This window comes from Grammomys surdaster, unplaced genomic scaffold, assembly GCF_004785775.1.
Source record: "Grammomys surdaster isolate TR1022 unplaced genomic scaffold, NIH_TR_1.0 226, whole genome shotgun sequence".
Classification (NCBI taxonomy): Eukaryota; Metazoa; Chordata; class Mammalia; order Rodentia; family Muridae; genus Grammomys; species Grammomys surdaster.
Genome location: NW_021604671.1, coordinates 369,718 through 395,138, shown reverse-complemented (window position 1 = coordinate 395,138; position 25,421 = coordinate 369,718). Strand labels below are relative to the sequence as shown.

Sequence of the window (25,421 nt, the reverse complement as noted above, 5' to 3'; positions counted from 1 at the left end):
CAAAAGCCCACATTTAAAAAGAAATTCTTAGAAAGATATATGGTGGTCCATACCTGTAATCTAATCATATCAGAGGTGAAGCAGGAAAACTGTTATAGTTTTGAACTCAAAATTAAAAATGAAAAATTTGAAAGCTGAAAAATGGCTTTCTGGGTAGGACACATGCTATACAAATATGAGAACATGAGCTCTCGCAGGTTCCAAGAATCCATGTAAAGTTGGACATGGTAATATATCTCTGTAATACCAGCACTCTCAAAACCGAATGGGAAGTGGAGATAGGAGAGTCTCTGGAATATCCTGATCCAGGTAGCCTGGAATATGTAGGAATGAGACAGAAAGAGACCTTGTCTCAAACAAGGTAAATGAAAATGACTGGTCCCAAAGGTCATCCCCTGGCATCCACACTTGTGCCACAGCGCGTGCATGTCAGCCCACAAAGGATTGTTTTTAAAAAGGGTTAGGGGCAAAGTTCTCTATTTCCTCAGCATATTTCCAAGGAACTTTTCACCTACTATAGTGACACTTGCCCATCCATGTTTATTACTGCTTTACTCACTATGGCTAGGAAAGGGAATCCACATAAATGTCCATCAACAGATGGCTAGAGAGAAAAATATGGCTTCTATACACAATGGAATATTTCTCTGTGGGAAAGTCACGAGGGCCGCCCGGGCTCTCACGGCAGCTACCTTCGGTCAGGCAGTGGAGTCCCAGGGCTTTCTTTCCAGGAGGTTCCCACATATGCAAGAAGGTCTAGGGTTCCAGAAGCTGGAAGTTTGTCGGCAGGAGGCCCCAGAAGACACGTAGAGTACAAGAGATCAAAGCTTTATTGTTCATGGCGTGATAGTTGGATCTGGATGTGGGTGTGCCCCCCTCCCCCCATGCCAGGAGGAGTGGAAAAGAGGAGGGACTGAGAAGGGATAACTTAATTAGCTACGCCCCCCTGGCCTTTAGATCTCATGAATATGGAAATCTGTTAGTCACACCCTCTACCTGGATGTGACATGACTGATGGTGCAGATTAAATGGAGATTAGACCTCATGTCAGGGACCTGGGTTCTGGGGGACTGGCCAAACACCTGCTGTCTCCGGGTTTCAAGCCCATGTCAACCCAAGAACCAAGATACCCTTCCACGGCCTGACATTTCTCCACTATAAGAAAAAGTAAAATCCACAGAATTTTTCAGGTAAATTGATGGAACTAAAAACATTACAGTCAGTGAGGTCATTCAGGCTCAGAAAGACAAAGGCCATAGATTGTCTCTGATACAGAAACTTTTGTTCTATTAACTACTTTGGCATACATTGGACTCCATTGTTGATAGAGACTTTGAGTGAGGGGAGACAGAAAGGTACAGGTAAAAAGAAAGCAAAGGGGAGGGGAATACTTGGAGTAGAAAGTTCAAACTTGGTGGGATTGAAGAGATGAGGCATAGAGGAACCCTAATCAATGATGCATGAAAAAGCTATGGAAAATTCTTCCAAAACAAGTAAATATTATGAATTAGATGGATTAGCCGAACACAGGAGGCATGAAAGAACATGGACATGGTTTAGCCAAAACTATGAACATATAAAGAAGATCTCCAGAAACTCATTAGTCTGTGAGCTAATTTTAAAGCATAATATAAATTCAGTGTAGTAGCCAATACCTTTAATCTTGACATTGAGAAGGTAGCTCTTTGAGAGTTTTAGGTCAGCCTGGTCTATATAGTGAGTTCCAGACCAGTGCTACGCATAGTAACCCTGTCTCAGAAAACCAAAATATATGTATATCAGATCTCAATCCCAAGTTCCCTTCATGTATGGACAGTACTGCTCCCAGAAGACATTGGTTATTAAATGAAAACATTGTGTTAGGAATGAAATACCTCCCTGTGATTTGTTTGTTAAGGAGGCCCAACCAATTCAGGATATTATCATTATTCTTGCTTGCTCACAATAAAAGGATGGAAAGACCTTTCTACTGAAGACACTACATATCTTGATTATAGGACATGAGAAATCAATCTCAAACTCAACTGGAAACATTTTCTTTGCTTACTAGATTTATAGTATTGGAAGGTGTTTTGCAGGCTGATGGGGGAGAAAAGACATCAGTGGTCTTACCCAATGTGGGACTCTGCCAATGCTATAATAATGCCCTACCAAGCATGTTGTGCCCACTAATACAACAGTGGACTGATACTTATGAGATGACCAACTACTTTCTGATAAGATCAGAGCCTCACTCCAGAGGAGGGATCTCACACCTGATAACATGCCCATAGCGTGAGAGATCATTGGCCCAAGGGAAGAACTTAGTGTTTGTTGCCTCACTAAATAGATATGCCATTAAACTTCCTTAATACTGATTTTTATATCTATTAATTATATTTCTTTCAACATTTGGTCAGAGAAGCTTTTTTATCCAGTGTGTATAGTGGTACTATTGAGACTTATAACTGATGAACATTCTGAAAAACAATGACTGTGACTGTTCAGCCATAGAAGTGTCATGTATCAACCTATGAACATCCAAGGCTCAGGGAGAATATAAATGGGAAAAGAATATAAGAACCAGAGGATGGGGAGAAGAGTTGTGAAATGCTCCCCTTTGCACATAATGTGATCATTGCATGGATGAATTCACAGAAGTTGTGGTTATCTATAAAACATGAACTTAATAAAAAAAATTCAACATGAGCTGGGCAATGGTGGCACATGCCTTTAATCGCAGCATTTGGGAGGCAGAGGCAGGCAGATTTCTGAGTTTGAGGCCAGGCTGGTCTACAAAGTGAGTTCCAGGACAGCTAGGACCACACAGAGAAACCCTGTCTCAGAAAACCAAAAAAAAAAAAAAAAAAAAATCAACATGAATGGAGAAGGAGGTGTCAAGGCTCTACACTACCCAAACAATTTTACTAAAGGCTTCTAGAAACTCAGTGTTGTCATTTTAATTTGGGGATGGCCCCACACTTATGTACATATTGTCAGCATTAAGTGGACTCAGAAGCCTATTATAATAATAACTTATAAAAAGAACACTAAATCCTGAGGGAGATGGGCTGAATGGGTCTGTGATAGAATTGAAGAGAGGTAGTGAGGAAATAAGCATCAGAGTATAGTATATACATGTATAAATTTTTGAAAGAATAAAAGACTAAAAGAAAGGTAAGGTTGGGTAGGAGCACACCCTCATAGAAACTCCCAGAATTATGTGGATTAGATATGATAGAGACAGGCCACCAGAAGACTAGATTCCGGAATTCAAACAAAGAATATCTTGATACTAAAATTTGTTTTGAGAATTGTACATTGCCTTGGTGTATCTACGCATCAAGCAAGCTGAGTAGACCTACTCAAACCTCTGATGTCCTGGAATCTCAGTTGAAGTGAAGACACAGACATCAGAGGCATATCAAGTTACTCTTCCCCTCACCCCTCTTCTAATATCTCAACACCCATAATCAGCTTGAAGAAGTTAATGAAGAGTTGGTGCCCCTATTCCCTGGGCTTGGGGACTGGGATGGTTAATATTGGGCTGTCTTTCTAGGGAAAAGTAGAGGTTTTGTCAGAGCATGGAGGAATAGCTAGGATTTATTGCATAGCCATATCTTTTAAAAATTATTCTCAGGGGTTAAATAATTGTTTTTTGTTGTTGTTGTTTCATAAAACAGTTTACATTGAGCCATTTTTCAAAATAGTGGAAGAAAAACACCCAGAGAGGAAGCTTGCATAGCCAAAGGGGAATACTCAATATTTTGACTGTATGCATAGAAGAACCATGGGTGAGCTGTCACAAAGAACAGTCAGAAGCTGGCAGTCATAGTAAATAAAACTTTTGTATTTCTATCTGAATATGAATAGTGTTCTGTTTTCCCCAGATCTGGATTTCCCCAGACCCGGAGCCTGCAGACATTTGAGGAAAGCTTTTCACCAAAATGGAACTGCTGAGTGACAGGGAGTTGGCTGTCCCTAAAAGACACTGATACTTTACCAAGGGATTATTTATCTCTAGCTTGAACTTGGGTTTTGTTTTTTTCTTTTTTAAAAAGGCCTAAAACAAAACCAGCTGACCAAACAGAAAACAAAACCTAGTTTCTTAACTGCTTAATGTTTTCATATGTCCTTTTCTTCCACAAAATGCATGATTTTGTGAGAAGGCACATCCAGTGAAGGCTTGTAGGTGGGATCTAGGATGGAATGGGATCCTCTTCTGTGTTGGAAGACAGATGTCTTCACCCTGAGGCTCAATTTACTTTTGAAAATAATAAACAAAGATAACTATGTAGAGAGATGACAGAATTAATTTTATATATTAATTTGACTGAAATCTCGATTTCTATTGATGTCTGTGATAGTTTTTATATGCCTGGTCATCGACAGTGGTACTATTATGAGTTGAGGCCTTGTTGAAGTAGGTATATCACTGTGGGCATGAGCTTAAGACCCTCATCCTAGCTGCCTAGAAGCCAGTTTTCTGCTAGCAGCCTTCAGATCAAGATGTAGAACTCTGAGCTCCTCCTGCACCATGCCTACCTGGTCATTGCCATGCTTCTGCCTTGGTGATAATGGATTGAACTGAAGGAATATCAGGTCTCAGTTTAAATTTAAAAATTAACTTCCCTAGAGACATATCCCTGGAGAATCACATTCCAGAGACGTACACACACATTCCTGGGGAAGGGCCCAAGATAAGAGGTTTAAAGGTTATCAGGAAGTTAGGCCCTTAGTGTAATAAACCTGGGTAAAGAGAAGCTGCTTAGCTAATACTCATTGTTATAAGATAATGTGGAAATCTGAGCTACCTAAAAACTGGGTGTGGGAGTGGCTGTTTGAGATCAACCTTTGTGGTTATTGTCTAAGAGGTGACTGTAAAACTGCCCTTGTGAACTCTGTGAAAATTCGTATAAAACTGCTCTTAGCTTTAGCTCGGGGTTCTTCTAGCCTGCATGCAGGGGAACCCCAGTGTACTGGTTATCAATAAACCTCTTGCTTTTTCATTTAATCCCGTGTCTGTGAGTGTTTCTGTGGGAGCACGCCCCCCCCCCCTGGTTTGGATCTTAGGGTCCAACAGGACCTCTGAACCTGTAAGCCAGCCCCAATTGCATGTTGTCCTTTATAAGATTTGCATTGGTCATGGTGTCTGTTCACTGCAGTAAAACCCTAACTAAGACAGTGTCTCTGTGAGGATGCTTGTGAATAAGGTTACCTTTAAACAGATGACTGACTACAGCATATTGTTCTCCCTATGAGGTGCACCTCAACCAATGAGGAAGAGATTTGTCTGGAACAAAACCCTGATCCTCTTCATCACCTTTTCTAGATTCTATAACAGTGTTGGCCTTTGACAGAAAGTTGGACATTAGCTCTGCAGATTTTTGCCTTATCAGTCTACATAATCACATAAACCAATGCATGTGATCAGTGTCTTTCTTTGTAAGCACATTCCATTAGTTTTCTTTCTCTGTGAAACTCTATCATACTATTATGAAGATATACAAAATTTCACATGACAACATGACCCAAGAATCTGAACTATCATTAATTAATGTACACAAGGGAAGCTACTATCACCATGGTGCTTAGAATGCAACAGGCACTTTATTCCTTCACTTCACAAACATGTACCATTTCCCTCCTTGGAATCTAACCCTATCCTAGGGTCTGGACAAAAGCTGTTCTTTTATGGAGTTTCTGAGTTGGAGGGTGGGGAGATCAGAAAGTGTCCAATGAGAATGATGGAGGAGAGTGCTTATGGAAAACTTGCTCACAGATGATATTGGATCAGAATCTCCAAGAAATAGAAGATGAAGTTAAGCAGTGGATCTAATAAGTTAAGTGCCAGAGCCCTGGGTTAGGAAAAAAGAATAAGAGGTCAGACTCTTGAAGCAAACACATTGTAGGGGATGATGCTAGAAGCTGTGACCAGCTCAGGGCATGTGCAAGTCTCCAGAAGTCTGAAGTGCTCTGGATTTGACATCCATCAAGAGCAGGAAATCTCTAGTAGTGGTGTGTGTGTGTGTGTGTGTGTGTGTGTGTGTGTGTGTGTGTGTGTGTTCATACTGCAAGCTGTTTTTCAATTGAGCTATCTTCCTAGCCCCTTCTGGATGCTTTTGAGCACAATGTATTATTTTCTTTTGGTCACTGAGTTCCAGGTGAGTATTAGTCTAGAGAAGAAAGGAAGAAATGTAACTTAATGCCTGTGATATTTTCATCATTGTTACTACTGTTATTCATATTATAAGAAAAAACTACATTTGACAGAAAGATGAGTATCTAGGATAAAAATGTCATGACCAAAATTTCCCAGTAGTGGGCACTGGAATTCTTTGGTGGCCTGTTAGGGTTTTATTGCTGTGATGAGACACCATGACCATAGTAACTCTTATAAAGGCAAACATTTCATTGTGACTGGCTTACAGTTCAGAGGTTTAGTCCATTATCTTCATGGCAGAAAGCACTGTGGTAGACAGGAAGACATGGTGCTGGATAAGTAGCTGAGAGTTGTACATTTGGATTCACAGGTATCAGGAAAAGAAAGACTCTGGGCCTGGCTTGAGCTTCTGAAGCCTCAAAGCCCGCCCACAGTGACACACTTCTCCTAACAAGGCCATGTCTACTCCAACAAAACTACACTTCCAAATAGTGTCTCTCTCTGTGGGCCTACCGGGGCTATTTTCATTCAAAATACCAGAAAGCCAGATGAAACATGATGTTTGAACCCAGTATAGTGGCATAGACTTGTAGCCTCAGCAACTGCAGGAGCTGAGGCAGAGATTGCTAAAGCCAGGCATTTCAGATCAGTCTGGGCAATACAGTGAAACCTCATCTCAAAAAAATGAAACCTCAAAGGCTTAGTGGGTCCGGTGCATGTTACACAAACTTGAAGACTTGAGTTTGGATATGTAGTGCTCATATAAGAAGCCAGGCATAATTCCATATGCCTGTAATTCCATAACTGGGGTAGAAGGAGAGCAGAAACAGGTGGATCTTACTGTCTAGCTAGTCTAGCTCCCCTTTCCCCCCACCCCAAAATGAGCTTCAGTGAGAAATTCTATTTTAAAAAAATAAGGAAGATACTCAACATCTATCCCTAGCCTCAACACATGTCTTAGTGTTCTATTGTTGTGAAGAGATACCATGACCTCAGCAACTCTTATAAAAAAAAAAAACATTTAATTGAGGCTTGCTTGTAGTTTCCAAGGTTTAGTCAATTATCTTTATGGTGGGTAGCATAGCTGCACACAGGCAGACATAGTATCTGAGAGTTCTATCTGAATCTGAAGGCAGCAAGAAGAAAAAGCAACTGGATCTGCTTTGGGCTTTTGAAATCTCAATGCCCACCCTCAGTGATACATTTTTTTTTTCCAAAAAGGCCACTTCTACTCCAACAAGGTCATACCCCTTAATCTCTCTCGAAGTGGTGCCATTCTACTCCTTAAGGATGAAGCATTCAAATATATGAAATTATGGTGGGCATTCTTATTCAAACCACCACCACCACAACACACATGCATGTGTGCATGCTCAAAATAAAAATAAAGAGTAAAAAAGAAGTCTCCATCAGTTCCTGAACCCTGAACCTAGGGCTTTTGATTCAGCTCATCTAGATTTTAACCAGGAATGAGGATATCCAGTAAGCTCCCAGGGGCTGCTGTTATTGCTGCTGGTGGTCTATGTCCATGCAAATTATACTGATCTACACATTACATTTTCTTCACATCAATCACAGAGTTTTTAGTTGGTAGAAGGGGGAGAAAATGTAAGATTTAATCAGCTCTATTAAGTAACTATTTTATTTTAAACAAATAATAATTGTTGGTAGGTAAATATTAACTTACATATTTGAAATGTTCTGCAGTTCAGAAAGCAGTCATTCTATTTGTTCTCTGAATATAGGTCAGATAAGGAAGGAGTGAAATGTAAATCAGTCTTCTAAAGAAGTAGAGACAACAGATAAGAGTGCCTGAACTAGGAACCAGGTCTCCAGGTGACAAACAAGGGCATTTTCCATTAGACTTTGCTGCTAATCTACAAAGACTGACTTTTATTTCTTTTTCTTCAGATAGACCAATTTCAAACTCATGAAAATCCTCATCCCTCAGCCTATAAGTGGTGGGATTACAGATGTGAACCATCTCTCCTATTTGAGATCACAGTTTAACACAGAAAAATTAAAGTTCAGTGGGCTTTGGGTGTAGCACAACTGGTAGAATGCCATCCTCAGTATCTCATAAACCAGACGTGATAGTGCATTGCCATAAACCCAGCATAGACAGGAGGATCAGCAGTCACACTTAAGGATGGATGAAGGTTGTCCTTGGTTTCATAGTGAATTGAAGGCCAGCTTTGGATATATGAAATCCTGTCTCAAGTAAATAAATGAAGGGCTATAGGAATAAGTAAACTTCAAAAAAAATGGAAGTTGCTGATCAGATAGTATAACTGAAAAGTCTTTCTTTATACAATTTTATTGTACTTTCCTTTTAAAAAATTCCATTAGCTGTCTCTTAACAACACTCCCTTTTTAGTATATATTCCTTGAAATAAATCAATGGCAATACTGAAGATTATTAGTAACTGAAAAGGAGAACCATGCTTAGACATTGGCATTGTTCAGATAAGTGCATGCAGCCATACCCAGTCACAGGACCCATCCATTGTTAAACATACACACTGCTGTAGTACTTCTTAAAATAATGCTAACATTAATTTTCCCTGAAAAACAAAGTTCCCTGTGTGTTAGTTAGGACTGTGGTGAGTAATAGAAACCCATGGTAATTTATTCTCCAAAGTGAAGACACTGTAGTGTAGAGGGCATGGTGCTCTTATGCTCATGGGCCTATATATTCAATATAAGGGATGTTTATATCTATTTTCACCCAGAACGCTGGAGTGGATGTTGGTAATAGACTGGTAACCTCTTCTATGCATAGGGCCAGGCCTCATCCAAATCTCCCAGAATGTTTATCTCAGACTCTCTCTCCCTAGACCTTTACCTTTAGCTTTGTTTCTCAGTCAATAAAACCCATCCTTAGGGGAGATGTCACATGCACTTTATAGCCTGGTGTCCTCTCCACTATCTCAGAGACTGCACCAGATCCCAGGCACTTAAGCTACACAGTCTATCTTCATGGTAAAAGTTAAATGTTCTTTGAAAAGAGTTTCAGAATAGTCATACCTTAAGCTTTATTGTGAAAGTAGTATTGGGATAACTGTTATTAAGAAACTTTCCAAAATTGTACTGCTCATAAATATGTCTAAAATAAAAGGTTTGGTGACAGACTCTAGACGATTTGAACCAGCTCAACTAAGTTATACTGAACCTAGTTTCCTTCTTACCTCGGTTTTTCTGCTGGCTATAGGATATTCGGGGACCCTCACACTGCAGAATTAGGCTGTGGGCACAATGAACCCAAGGGTAGCTCTGAGGTTCAGATAGCAGATGTGAGTGTGTGGCTATACTTCGAGACACAGGGGCTGGGGAGATAGGGAACATCCAGTCAGGTAAGGTAAGTCACTATGCATCAACTGGAAAAGGATAATATGTTGATTTGCCTCTAGCATGGTTGAGACAATGTGAGAAGTTATATTCTCATGGAAATGAGGGTGCTGTGACCAGAAGGAGGAACAGACCTGACAGGCAAAATGCCACCCTTCCTGGTTCACAGCCCTGGTTTATTCTTGGTGTTGCTATATGTAAAGTATCCAAACCCATTCTGTGCAATTTCCTGATGTACCTTATTCCTAACAAGGGGGAAAATGTGGCTTAATCACCGTAGAGCTGGGTGAAATCCCAAAGAAGTTGAAATCTCCAAGCCAGTGGGAAATCACTGTTTCATAATTGTTGTGGTTTTCTTCCAGAGAATGAAGCTATCAGAGCTGAATGGGACATTAGGAGCTCTGTAATTAATGGTCTGAATTAGGTTTGATTTTGTATGTAACAAAATTTCAAATGGTGAAGGACTTCTGAGTTATAAATTCTGAGTTTGAAGGCTAGATGCCAGTTGTTTCAGCCTGAAATGGTTTTATACAGGCAAATCAAGGACTTGGATTTGGGCTTCTGGTTCATTTCTCTAATCAGAAGTCAAATGGAAAATATACTTTTATAAAATGAGAAAATACCATTCAAGTTCAGCTAGAGTTTATATACTGAGTTAAACCTTAAGTCCAACTAGAGTTTGTATATGTACAACAAATCTTATTAATGGTTACATTATATTAATGTAAAATATATCAACATATATAATGTTTATATTATTACATATGGCATTTGTATTATTATCATTTGATTGCTTTCTCTATCAAGACATACATGCAATCTTTGTTATACTACTTATCATTAATTTTAATTTATTTGAGAGATTACTGTATGCTGGACTCTGCCAGGGCTCTGTAATACGAAGAAAAAAGACAAATGGTATTTTAAAGAGGGCACAATCAGACCAGAACTAATAGAGAACAATGTATCTATTCACTACCTCTTACATAACAATTCTTTAAAGCAAGCATATGAAACTCCATTACATAGTAGAGATGGTCTCAAATCTACAGAGCTTTGGTTGGTTAGGCTGCAACTGGACTTTGGTCTAAACCTCGTGCTATTTTTTTGTGGCAAAGCATTCTTGGAAGAGTTGGATATGTACCCAAGAGCAGAAGCTTTGTAAAGGGCTATAAAAGTTAAACACAAACAATGAGGCTTTAGAAAATGAATGGTTCATTCTTCCTGGATGAATAATCTGTGCAATTTGCCAAGTAATGAAGAAGAGACAGGTCTGGCAAGATGTCTCACTGTGTAAAAGCACATGCTGCCAAGGCTGACAACCTGACCTGGGACCCTTTGTATGAGTTGAGTGAAGTTCTAAAGCAGAAACCTTACAACTGTGAGGAAGCTGGATGGTATATTTCAAATACTGAAAGGATAAATCTGCTCACCAAAATTTTACAGGACACAAATGAAAAATTATATACACACACACACACACACACAGAGAGAGAGAGAGAGAGAGAGAGAGAGAGAGAGAGAGAGAGAGAGAGAGGAAACCAAGGTAATTCATCACTGCTTCTCTTTCTCGTGAGAAATATTAAGGGAATTCTTCAAGCTTAGACAAAGGAACTCTGAACAGCAACATGCAAAAAGAGAATGCAAAACCATTAGAAAATATTTACATAAACAAACATAATTTATGTCAAAATAATGATGCAGATAAATCACTTTCACTTCAAATGAAGTAAAATGGCAAAAAGTATAAACAAGTACAAGACATGTTCTTTTAAATAGTCACGGCACTTTTGTATGTGTATGTGTACATGCCACAGCCATAAATTGAGGCCAGACAACAACTTTCTTTCTGCAGTCAGTTCTCTTTCCAACATATGGGATGTAAGGGATGGGACTCACTAGAAGGACTCTTAACCACTCAAGAAATATAGTGACATCAGTAACATGAAGAAGGAAATAAACTATAGAGATCTGGAATGTTATTGATTTAAATGTGTTATCAAATTAAATTAGACTGTTGTATCTTATGTTATTATCAAGATTACAATGATCTATAAATGGAAAATGGAAAGTAATTAAAGTGTATAAATATCAAAATACTAGCAAAGCACAAAGCTAAATAGCAAATGAGGGAAAAGCAAACAAGAGAGCATTAAGCCTAAAAGAAAATCAGCAGCAAGATGACAATGGTTGTTCACAATGAATAATTAGCTTAAACATAAATACATTAAATTCCTCAAATTGAAAGACAATGAGAGCTAAGTGGGATGAGGATGTGTATTGCTATTTTTCTGCTGTTGTGATAAAGCACTCTGACAAAAGGCAATTAAGGAGAAAAGGGTTTATTTTTGGCATGTGGTTCTGGAAGGATAGAGTCAATCATGGAAGGGAAAGGCATGGTAACAGGAAAAGAGCAGGAGATGGAAGCTCATTGATCACATTTTCATCCACATATAGGAAGTAGAGACAGAGAATACGAAATATGGCCAAGCTATGCTATAAACTCTCAAAACCCAAGGCCCAGTGAAGTCCTTCCTCTAATCAGACTCCACCTTCTAAAGGTTCCATAACCTTCACAGACAGCACCACCATCACAGGAACAAAGTGTTCAAGTGCATTCAACTACCACAGGGTCAGAGAGAAGGAATCACTTAACTATATACTCATATTGTATACAAGAAACACACTTTAGACTGGGGATGAGACTTGATCAGTAGACCACTTGCTGTGTAAGCATAAGGTCCTGAATTCAAATCCTCAGAATTTATATAAGGCACAGTACCACACATCATAATCTTAATTCTACAAGAGGGGAAGCAAAGACAGGAGAACTCCAGAAGTTTGCAGGCCAGCTAGCTTGGTATTCACAACAGTAAACAAAGGATCCTGACCTAAATAAAGTGAAAGGCAAGGACAGTCGTCTGAGGTTGTCCTCTGACCTCTCCACACATGTGCACATACAAGCATAACATACTCACATAGAGAAAGAGAGATTTGGAAAAAAAAAAACACGCTTTAGGACATAAGGGCTTAATCGATAGCCCATGTAAAATATCACTGAAAGGCAGCAGGCCTGGCTCCCCCTGCATCTGAAGCAACAGACTTTAAGCCAAAAGTGATCAAATACTGTTTTTCTGAAGTCTCATTTTCAATACCAAATAGAGTACTCAGTAGAAGGTCAATAAGGAAAAAAAGCCTTGCACAACAGCATAAACTTAGCACATACAACATTCATGACAACAGCAGAAAGCACCTTTGCTGTTTGTTGTTCAATCCAGGGATTGAACACAGGGATTCATACACCTAGGCAAGTCCTCAACCACGGAGCTGCAGTCCAGCACAGAAAGTACATTCTTTGTTTAAATAGCCATACATCTTTCTCCAAGGATAGTTTATACATTAGGTCATAAAACAAATCTCAGTGGTTTTTTAAAAGAATAAGATCATATAAGTAACTCTCCAGCACAGTGAAAAAATACATAAGATAATCACAAAAAGAAAACAGGAAACAAAATGTGAAATTTAAAACATAGTTGAACAACAGGAAGGTTAATGCAGAAATGGAAAAGGGAAGTTAGAAACTGCCTCAAGCTGAACGAAAAACTAAAAAGACTGCAGCATAATAAAACTTGTAGAAAAGCATAGACTGATAACTGTGTAAATAGAAGAGGAGGAGAAGGAAGAGGAGACAATCCAGGAAAGCAATCTAAATTTATTTCTGAGTCAGAAAAAGTAAGCCAAAAGTTGTCAGAAGGGAGGAAACAAAAACAAAGAAACACCAGGCGGTGGTGGCACATGCCTTTAATCCCAGCACTTGGGAGGCAGAGGCAGGCGGATTTCTGAGTTGAGGCCAGCCTGGTCTACAGAGTGAGTTCCAGGACAGCCAGGACTATACAGAGAAACTCTGTCTCAAAAAAAAAGAAAAAAAAAGAAAAAGAAAAAGAAAAAAAAGAAACAATATATTTGTCAAAGGTTAGGATTTGGTTATTTGAAATGATAAAATTGAAAGAGCATTAACTAGACCAAGAAGAAGGAAAAAAAAAAAACAGAACAGAACACTCAAACAAATAAAATTAAGAATATAAGGAATTACATTACAATGAATGACACAGAAATCAGACAGCTCACAAGAAACTTCCGTCACTGGCCATATACCACCAAGTTGTAAAAGCTAGAAAAAAATAGACTTTTCTAGAAATACATTACCTACTAGAATCAGCTCATGAAAACCAAAAATCCTAAACAAACCTGTAACAGGTACAGAGATTAAATCAGCAGCAATACCTCCCTAGCAAGCAAAGGCCAGTGCCCAGGTGCTCCCAGGGCATTCTACCATTTAAGTATCCAACACTAGTCGTCTTCAGAATCTGTCAAATACTAAAGACACAAGAACACTTTCAGCTCATTTCAAGTGGCTGACATCACCTTTAAGTCAAAGCCAGACAGTACAAACGATAAAACAGACCAAAAGGTTCCTGACCAAGACAGCCACCAGCACACCTCCACAAAAGAGCTGCAAACCAAACTAGCAACAAAATAAGAGGAATTATACCCAAGATGCCAGAGTAATTTGATATATGAAAATCAACTAGTTTGTTAAAACATTAATGAAGAATAATAAAGTATATGGTTGTCTTAGTAAATGTAAAGAGAAAGTGACAAAATGCAGTACACTTCTATGAAAAATCTCAGCAAACTAAGAACTGCAGGAGAAGGCATAAAAGAAGCTCTGGTAAAAAAAAAACCCGGAATCTTTTCATTAAATATCAAGAGTGAAGCAAGGATGTCAGTTCTTGCCACTTCTGTTTAACATAGTGCTGAAAGTAAAAGGCATCCAAATTGGAAAGGAAGAAATCAATTATCCCTGCTGGCAGAACACATCGTTTTATACATATGAGAAATATTCTATCTTTTAAAAACAGAACTAATAAATGAATTCAATAAAGTTGTGGCACAAAACATATCAGAATAAGAAAAACCAGTCATGTTTCTAAATGCTAAAAATGAACTATCCAAAAAGGAAATTAAGAAAACAATTTTCACAATAGTCAAAAGAGTATTATGATTTGCTAAGCAAAAGATCTAGCTGAGAAGCCCAAAACATTGATGCTGACATTAAATGGGGCAAAATAGAAAAGACACCATGCATCTGTTGGACAGGAAAAATCAGTTTTGTTAGAATGTCAGTTCAACCCACTGACTGTATAAAATTCCCCCAAGACATTTAGGCAAGGGGCATCAGAGACAAGGTTTCTCTGTGTGACCCTGGTTCTCCTGGATCTCACTTTGTAGAGCAGGTTGACCTTGAACTCAGAGATCTGCTTGCCTCTCCCTCCCAAGAGCTGGAATTAAAGGCATGAGCCACCACTACACAGGGAGACTTTTTTTTTTTTTAAGTAGAAAAAATCTTAAAATTTAAGTGGAAATACCAAAAACCTGTAACAGCCAAACCCATCCTGAGACAGACAATGAGCAAGGAGGGAGCCACAGCTCATTTTGATTTCGATGTCAATGTGAACCTATAATGACATATAGGCCAGTAGAGCCAAACGCACCAGTAAAACTCTCACCTACAGCAAACTGACCTTTCACGGGGTGACCAGACTATGTAAATGGGAACGAGGGTTTTCACAATAAATACTCCCGGGAAATTGGTTATATGAATGCAAAAGAATGAAACTGAACCCTCACACTCTATATAGACATCATCTCCAAATGGGATTAAAGTCTCACATGTAACTAAAACTTTAAATACTAGGAGAAAAGCATTGGTTTTAGCATTAGCGTTCATGAATATAACTCCCAAATTAAAGGCAATAAAAACAAAAATTAACAAGCTTTTGCATAGCAAAGAAAATAACAAAAGGAAAAGTCAACCTCAGAAGTGATGGGATACATTTCATGAAAGAAATAACTGTTAATGACCTGGTCTGAAAATGGGTTAATGACTGAACAGACATTTCTCCAAAGAGATGTTCAAATATCCAGCAGACAGATCAAAACATAGTCACTGGCCCTGCCATTGAAGTAAGGCAATTAAAAACCACGAGGAAGTATCCAACCACATCTGCCAGGATACCTATTAAATTTTAAAAAGCAAAGAGAACCCGGGCAGTGGTGGCGCACACCTTTAATCCCAGCACTTGGGAGGCAGAGGTAGGTGGATTTCTGAGTTCGAGGCCATCCTGGTCAGCAGAGTGACTTCCAGAACAGCCAGGGCTACATAGAGAAACCTGTCTCAAAAAACAAAAACAAAAACAAAAAAGAAAGAAAAGAAAAAAACAGAGAAGACATATTGGCGACAATGGGAAAATTTGGAATCTTTTACATGTGAATACAAAATAGTTTGGCGGCTAAGAAATCTGATATATAGAATTTTTTTTTAAAAAAAAATAGCACTAGAGTTCATGAGAAAACTCACTGAGAAGAATACTTGCACAGTAAATGAAGTTCTATACTCAATCCCCAACACTGAACAGCCTCTGCTTTCTGGCATAGTGGTGCTCCTCGCAATCCCAGCACCAGGGAAGCAAGAAGATCCTAAGTTCCATCCTGGTGCAGGCTATATACCAAAATTCAGGCAAGTTCCAGGCCAGCCTGGGCTACATAGTGAAGCCTTGTCTCAAACACAGCAAAATGAAGAGTTAACATAATATCTAGCAGTTCTGCTTCCAGGTATACAGTATACCCACACCCAAAGGAACTGAAATAGCTTTGAAAATGTGTCTGTCCTTCAAAGCTCATTATAGATGTATCCACATCAGCAAGACCTGGGAACAATCTAAATAGGTCAGTGGCAGAAAGAGCAGTGCTACGTGACTCTAGTTACAGAATATCTGAAATAGTCAAATTCATGAAATCCAGAGTTTGAATGGTAGCTACTGTGGGCTTAGAGACAGGCATGAAGTTCAGTTAAGTGAGCAGATAAGTCCAAGGGAGCTGCTGTACAGAGACAGCACTGACACATTGCCAACAATGTATTTGACACTTGAAGTTTGTTAAAATGGTGTGTTTCCTATTGAGTATTTGTACTACAGCAAAATTATTCTCTCTCAAAAATGAACATTTTTTTCCAAATTGCAAAATGACCAAAGATCCCCCTCTCCTGGCTAGTATAAGTAACTGCTCCTTCTTCATAAATATACAGTTCAAGCTTCTCATTTTATAAGAAAAAGGTTGTAGCTATCCAATTACAAAATCGCACCTGCTTCCAGATAGTGTCAGTCTTGGGAAAGCCTTCCTTCCTTGACCCCCAGCTCACCTCTTGATAGCTCAAACCACTAAACTGTTTCTCTCCAAGCCATCATCTGGACGCAACAAGCAACAGCTTCATCCTGGGCTGCACTGCTAGGCTCTCTACCATTTCCCTGGGAGGCAGTGGCTGCATTTCATCATTAATTGTGAAGCTGGAAAAATGATCTCTCGTTGCTTTTCATATAAGTCAGTGATGTATTTTGTATTGTCTGTGGAACCTTTGTGTGATATAAAATGTTACTGAAGATGAGACCCAGCACCTAGCTTTAAGTCACAATCACACGAGAACTGCATAGTGGATGGAAGCAGGCTTTTCCTCAAACTTGCCCCTGGTTCTCAGGAGAATAGGCGCTTTCCTTGTTCAGACTGGCAGGCTTCAAATGCATGATTTGAAGGAAAAAAAAAAACTCAGTATTTGAATAGAAACATTAACCTAGGACTGACAGATGGTAAAGGTGCTTGCCACACAAGCCCGAGACCTGAGTTCGAGCCCTGAAACCAACTTGAAGGTAAGAGGGAAGAACTGTCGTCACAAAAGTTGTCCTCTAACTTCCACACACATGCCATGACACCCCACCACCCAAACACACACACACACATACACACACACACACACACACACACGCCATGCTACCCCAACACACACACATACACATGCACACACACACATGCATGCCACTCCAACATACACACATGCACACATACACATGCACACTAGTTAAATTTTGACAAAAATCACTAATGACTAATTAATAATTTTTCTTTTTCTAAAAAGTAGCATTAGTTCTTGAGATATTCACCTTTACCTTGGGTATTCACTTTGTAGACATCTGGTTAACTGTTGTGTCTTTACATTATTAGAGTCTATCTCTTGGGCATTTTTACTGGTTATAAATATAATAATTCTCAAGGTCTTTCTTATTGACAATATAAAGCTTTGTGTAATTTGTTGTCAGATATAATTAGATTTTTTTTAAGTCTGTGTTGCGATAGGACCGATAATGAACTTGTTTTATTTAAAGAGTGAGCTGAAAACTCTGCCATTTTCTGATTTAACCCTGTATTTTATATGGTTGCCACTATCATTTTTTTAAAGGTTTTTATTTTATTTATATATGTAAGTACTCTGTTGCTGTCTTCAGACACACCAAGAAGGCATCAGATCTCATTATGGGTGGTTGTGAGCCACCATGTGATTGCTGGGATCCAAACTCATGACCTTCGCAAGAGCATTCAGTGTTCTCAACCGCTGAGCCATCTCACCAGCCCTGGTTGCCACTATCATTAATTCATGCTTTGTTTGTAGGAATCTTTAAAATTTTCTAGTTTTATAACATTTGTTTAGCTAATACCAGGAAGTGTATTCTGCATGAACAGTTTACTCGGCTGAAACAGTTGTGAAACATCACAATACGTGAAGGCATTGCTGCTGACCTGGGGGAGTGTGAATCCTCCCTGGTCCTCTCTGGAGGCCTAATAGCTGTGCTTGAAACACAACTAGGCACACAAAAAGTGGGAACACAGAATCTGTCAAACTTACTGAGGCATCTCAGTCACCTTGCTTACGACATGCAGAATCAGGTAACAAGTATTTTCTGCTCCCTCCCAGCAGGCTAAACATTGCATTTCATACTATCTTGGCTGAAGACTTGGCATCACTGTTATTGTTCCCTTTTTACTTCTTTTGGAATATACATTGTAGTAAAATTCAATGAAAATATGTTCCTAGGAAAATGTGGGTATTTTTTTAAGATTTCTTTTGTTTGTTTATTTGTTTGTCTGTTTCATTTTGTATGTGTGTGTGACACCTGCAGGTAGATGCCCATATAGATCAAAAGACCATGTCAGATATCCCTGTAGCTGGAGTTATAAGTGGCTGTGAACAACCCAGTGTGGGTACTGAATCCACACTTGCGTCCTCTTCAAAAGCAACTCTTAACCTTTGAGCCAGGGTTCTCAATCTTCCTAATGCTGGGACCTCTTAGTACAGTTCCTCATTTGCAGTGACCCCCAACTATAAAATTATTTTCATTATTACTTCATAACTGTAAGTTTGCTACATGTTTGCTACATGATTGTTATGAATCATAATTTAAATACCTATGTTTTCAGATGGTCTTAGGAGACCTCTTTTGAACCCCCCAAAGGGGTCATAACCCATAGGTTGAGAGTCATTGCTCTGAGCCATCTCTCCAGCCTCATTAAACCTAAATATAAAATGTCCATATCTATCTATAGATATGTATTATAGTATATAATTATAATATATAATACATATCTATAGATTATGTATATAATATACAGGTATATATATTACATATTTATGTTAAATATTATATAGATGGATATATAATATAGCTCCCATGTGTGATGTTTTGGGTTCAATTTTCACGTCTTAAAAAGTTAATTGATGCTGGGCGGTAGTGGCGCACGCCTTTAATCCCAGCACTTGGGAGGCAGAGGCAGGCGGATTTCTGAGTTCGAGAGTTCGAGGCTAGCCTGGTCTACAGAGTGAGTTCCAGGACAGCCAGGGCTACATAGAGAAACCCTGTCTCAAAATACCAAACCAAAAAAAAAAGAAAGTTAATTGATTAATAAATAAATACATTAGTCTCATTTTTATTGCCAATAATATCACCCCACAATCTGAGTGAAACATAAGAGTTTGATTTTGCTCATGGTTCTACAAGCATCTCAGTAACTCATATGCCATATAAAATGGGAGGCTGGTGTTCACTACAGCTGAGGCCCAGTACCATTTAGTCTCTAATTCCTAAGACTGCAAAGCTGCTGATAAGTCCCTGAGATAATTTGGAGCATCAAGTCTGATGTCCAACTCCAGTCCCTGTCCCTTTTCTGCCAGAATAATTTGATTTTCATTCTCAAGGTGTTCCCTAAGGCACCAGGGCACCAGATCTCTCTTCTTCCCATTGTCTTCATGCTTCTCTCAAGCAATTGTTTTCTGGTGTTGGAGGACAGTTGAGGAGATCCAGTAATCACAGGTGCCCACAGTTATCACAACAAAAGCTCTAGCCAGTGTGAGAGAGGAAACAGTGAAGGCTAGCCTTCTGTCTGGCCATCAAATGGGGTAGGTGTGAAGAAGACTGGTAGATAGGCAGGGGCAGGGGCAGGGGCGGGAATGTAGATGGGCAGGTATACGATGCAAGTATCTTTCCCTGGTGAAATATAATACCCAAGATGGCACAGAAAATAGAAAAAACTCCACCCATTTTGTTCATGACAATGAGTGTTTTGGGGTTACTTAAGGCAGCCACATCACCAAAAAAGCTTGACCCAGAAAAGCTCCATCAAAAAACCTCCTAGACTGATCCTTTAGCCCTTGTTTATCATGCTCCCTCAAGAGAGTCAGCGTAAGTCTTTTAAGTTTCCTGAGCTTTCTGGGGCTCATAGGGTTGGTGAGCTTTTAAGTCCTGTTGGGAGCCCCTCTCCACTAGAAAGGATGGATTCTTTCTCTCTTTTCTTGTTTAAATGTGTGTGTGTGTGGGGGGGGGGTGTCTGTCTCTTTGTCTGTCTGTCTGTCAAGGGTATGTGTACCCCTGTAAGCACAGTGTTAGTGGAGGTCAGAAGAGGGCATCGGATCAATCTGGAGCTGAAATTACAGGTACTTGTGATCCATGAAAAGTAGGTGCTGAAAATGAACTCTGGTCTTCTGGAAGAACTCTTGACTACTGAGCCATCTCTGCAGCCCACAAGAGGGATTATTTCAGTTTGGAGAAATAGCTACAACAACAGGCACAGAGAGACACTGTTCAGGGACAGGCTACCTGCTCTACATGCTGCCCTGGTACTTTAGGGGATACCTGTTTTCACCCTTGAGGATGAGGATCAAGCCACTTTGGCAGAGAATGGACAGAACCTGGACTTGGACAACGAACTTAAAGCTCCAAAGTGACTCAGCATCTTTTTTGTTTGTTTGTTTGTTTTTTGTTTGTTTGTTTGTTTTGTTTTTTATTTTTAATTTTTCTCAAATCATAATTAATTCACACGGGGGTATAAACACAGAAAGGCAGGACGTGGGGAAGGGAATGACACTGGAGTGTGGGTGCTCAGGGGGAATACAGATATCTTGAGAACCGGATATCGGCTGGGTGAAGGTTCAGGGGACAAGTCACCATGACTCTCCCTATGACTCCCTTGTCCCCATCTAAGCTGGTATTATCTGCCAAGGCTACCTATTTACAAGGTCCATGACCACTCAGACTTATAAATTTCCACAAAAGCTGCCTGTTTACATTAGCTTATAGCCATCTGTTTCAATGTTCTTCCACTGAGACCCAAGACTTGGTGTTAGTATACATGTATGACAGGCCCACTGCTGATTTTAGGCCTATGGCTGATTTTAAGCCTACAGTGTGTAAGCAGGGCTGCCCCTGACATCTCCTCCCTTCTCTAAGTATAGAAGGGCTGTGGCAAATCTAAACTTGTGAAGGCGGGGATAGAGGCCTGACCTCCAGTATTTGAAGGGGACCTTGTAATGGCTCCAGTCCCCCTGTCGTTGTACAGTGGTGACTCAGCATCTTTACACAGCTTTACAATTCATACTTTGGTTTATGGTCCAGTGTAATGCTGTTCCAGACAACAACCACTGGTGGTACTTACTACCAGTACTTGAAGGGACCAGTCCAATCTGCCTGCCTCTGCCTTCTTAGTGTGAGAGGAAAAAATTAAAAACAACTTGGCAAAGACTGCCGGACAGCTTGCTGAGCTTGCTGAGAATAGCCATAATAAAAATATCAAGCCCCTCTAGGGACAAGGTGACCAAAAATGTAGAAACAACCAAAGCCATATCTTGACCAGTCTAAACATGCCCAAGTGAGTAATGGGCCACCTGATGTTTATCCTAGAAGGTCTGAGGTTTCATGGTCAAAAATAGTGGGCCATCCAGCCTGCCAAAATGATTGCTTACACAAAGTGCTGATGTTTGAAATATCCAATTATATGTAACCGCGCCAGAATTTCCCGCTTTCCCCTTCCCCCCTTACAATGTTCCCTACAAAAGCCCCAAACTTTCTAGGTCTTCATGGATTCTCTCCCCTGCATGGGATGAGTTTTGATCCGAGGGCCCTCATTAGTAAACTGCCTTTTGCCATTTGCAGCAAGTCAGTCTCTTGTGTCTCCTTGGGTGCGTGCTGATTGGGACTTGAGTTGGGGGTCCTCTTCGGGGTCCTTACACTTAGCGCTGGGAATAAGGTGAGCACCACTACATCTGGCAACAGTGTTCTTTCTTTTTAATAGTTTTCACTTGCTTTTAAAGCAAAATAGAAGCAGTGATATGGCTTAGCCAATAAGATGCTTGCCATCAGCCTGATCCTGGAACCCACATCCAGAGAAAGAAGAAAACCAACTCCATAAAGTTGTCTTCTGACCGCCATACATATACTGTGGCATATGAACCCACATATAGATCACACACACACACAAACACACACACACAGTAAGTAATTTAAAAATAAAAAAGCAAAATCTGCTGAAATTACATCAAGATAACTGTCTAAAACTGTAGAAAACAAAAATAGTATCAGCCTCAACTTTCTTAATATTTTAGTGACAAATAATTTACTTTTATGTCTCTTTTATTGAAAAATAAATTTACTTAATATTAAACTAAAGTCAATGCATTTTTCTTTTTTTTAAGACAAGATTACTGGAGCTGAGAATATGTTTCAGCTGATAAAATGATTGCCTAGAAAGTACTGCGTTTGAGCGGGATTACAACATAAATGATATCTTATGGTACATGAAGAAGTTTAAGTACATTGTGATGGTTAAACTCAATTGACTAAGATCATCTATGCCTCTGGTCGTATCTGTAGGAATTATCTTGATTAGGTTAACTGAAGTGGGAATACCTGTCTACTATGTGTGGCACCATTTCTTGGGCTGGGTTCCTAAACTATATGTATTTTTAAAAGAAAGAGTCAGAAAGTGAGCTGAGCATAATAATTAATCACTTTTCCTTTCCTCTGGTGACAGCCATCAGGTGAGCCAAGATGGGTGCATACAAATACATCCAGGAGCTACAGAGGAAGAAGCAGTCCAACCTGGTACGCTTTCTTCTGAGGGTCCGTTGCTGGCAATACTGCCAGCGATCTGTGTTGCACAGGGCTCCCCGCCCCACCCAGCCTTATAAAGCACAGAGGCTGAGTAACAAGGCTAAGCAAGGTCATGTCATTTACAGGATTTGTGGTCACAAACGCCCATTTCCTAAGGATGCAGCTTATACCAAGCCTGTCCACCATGGTGTTAAACAGCTGAAATTTGGCCAAAGCCTTCAGTCTGTTGCCGAGGAGAGAGCCTGTCGCCAATGTGAAGTTTTGAGAGTCCTGAATTCCTACTGGGTTGGTGAAGATGCCACATATAAATGTTTGGAGGTTATCCTCATTGATCCATTCCATAAAGCTATCAGAAGAAATTCTGACACCCAGTGGATCACCAAACCAGTCCACAAGCAAAGAGAGCTGCGTGGGCTGACATCTGCTGGCCACAAGAGCCATGGCCTTGGAAAGGGCCCCAAGTTCCACCACATTGTTCGTGGTTCTCCCTGTTCAGCCTGGAGAAGACGCAGTAACTCTCCAGCTCTACCATTACCGCTAATAAACGTAATATTTATAAAATTCATATCCAATAAGCAATTTAGGACAGTCAAAAAATAATTCATCACTTTCTGCTTCTTGACTTTGGATGTACCATTGAACTATGAGAAAAAAAAAAACAAATAATTTCTCCCTTAGGTTGCTTTTGTCAGAGTTTTTCACCATAGCAAGAGGAAAAATAACTAAGGTGGTCATCCTTCATTACATATTGAGTTTGATGCCAGCCTGGACTACATGATACCATGATACCCAGTCTCAAATAAAAAGACAAAATATTTAATAAAAATAGGGTTGAATGGTTAAGAAATGAGTTTACAGGGGGTAGAGAGATGGCTCAGAGTTTAAGAGCACTGACTGTTCTTCCAGAGGTCCTGAGTTCAATTCCCAGCAACCATATGTGTGGCTCACAACAATCTGTAATGGGATCAGATGCCCTCTTCTGGTGTGTCTGATGATAGCTACAATGTACTCATATAAATAAATAAACTTTTAAAAAATCAAATATTTATTTAAAAAAAGAAATAAGTTCAAAAAGACAGAAAGAAAGAAAGACAGACAGAAAGAAAGAAAGAAAGAAAGAAAGAAAGAAAGAAAGAAAGAAAGAAAGAAAGAAAGAAAAGCCAGGCAGTGGTGGTGCATGCCTTTAATTCCAGCACTCGGGAGGCAGAGGCAGGCAGATTTCTGAGTTCAAGGCCAGCCTGGTCTACAGAGTCAGTTCCAGGACAGCCAGGACTACACAGAGAAACCTTGTCTCGAAAAAAACCAAATGTAGAAAAAAAAAAAGAAAGAAAGGAAGGAAGGAAGGAAGGAAGGAAGGAAGGAAGGAAGGAAGGAAGAAGTTTACATTTGTAAAATATAATAATTTTAAAAAATATTAATTCACTATGTGCTGTAAAATTAAAACTTACAGAACTTACCAGGTAGTGGTAGTACACACCTTTAATCCTAACATCTGTGAGGGAGAGGTAGGCAGATCACTATAAATTCAAAGCCAGCCTGGTATACATACCTCATGAAATAGAAAAGCTTCTGTAAGATGAAGGACACTGTCAATAGGACAAAATGGCAGCCTACAGATTTTCACCAACTCCTTATTTTCTTATTCATCCTCAAGATCTAAATAACTTTAAAAGTCCCACAATCTTTACAAATTCTTACATACTAATTTTCAATCTCTTTAAAATATCCAATCTCTATCAGAGTGCTAATTTCCAAGATACATAAAGAACTTAAGAGACTAGATAGCAACAAACTAAATAATCTAATTAAAATGCATACCAATCTAAACAGAGAACTCTCAACAGAGGGAATCTCAAATGCCCAAGAAGCACTTGAAGAAATGTTCAACATCCTTAGCTATCAGGGAAATGCAAATCAAAACAACTCTGATGTTATACCTGTCAAAATGGCTAAGATAAAAAACACTAGTTACAGCTCATACTAGCAAGGATGTGGAGTAAAGGGGACATTCCTCCATTGCTGGTGGGAATGAAAACTTCCCACCCAACCACCTTGGAAATCAATACAGCAATTTCTCAGAAAATTGGGAAATGATCTACCTCAAGACCCAGTTTTACCACTCTTAGGTATATACCCAAAGGATGTTCCATCATACCACAAGGACACTTGCTCAACTATGTTCATAACAGCTTTATTTTAATACCCAGATCCAGGGCTGGAGAGATGGCTCAGTGGTTAAGAGCACTGACTGCTCTTCCAGAGGTCCTGAGTTCAATTCCCAGCAACCACATGGTGGTTCACAACCATCTGTAATGGGGATCTGATGCCCTCTTCTGGTATGTCTGAAGAGAGTGACAATGTATTCATATAAAATAAATAAATTAATCTAAAAAAAAAAATACCCAGAACCTGGAAACAACCCAGATGTCCCTCAACTGAAGAATGGATAAAGAAAATGTAGTACATTTACACACTGTATTACTTATCTGTTAAGCAAAAAATAATGAAATTGGCAGCAAATGGATAGAACTAGAAAATATTATCTTGAGTGAAGTAACCTAGACCCAGAAATACAAATATGGTATGTACTCATAAGTGGATAC

The 25,421-nt window shown here is 39.4% G+C and overlaps 1 pseudogene; it reads left to right on the top strand.

The window, feature by feature from the left end:
- Positions 1–22,755: 22,755 nt before the first annotated feature.
- Positions 22,756–23,359, top strand: LOC114626065 (annotated as a pseudogene).
- Positions 23,360–25,421: the final 2,062 nt, after the last annotated feature.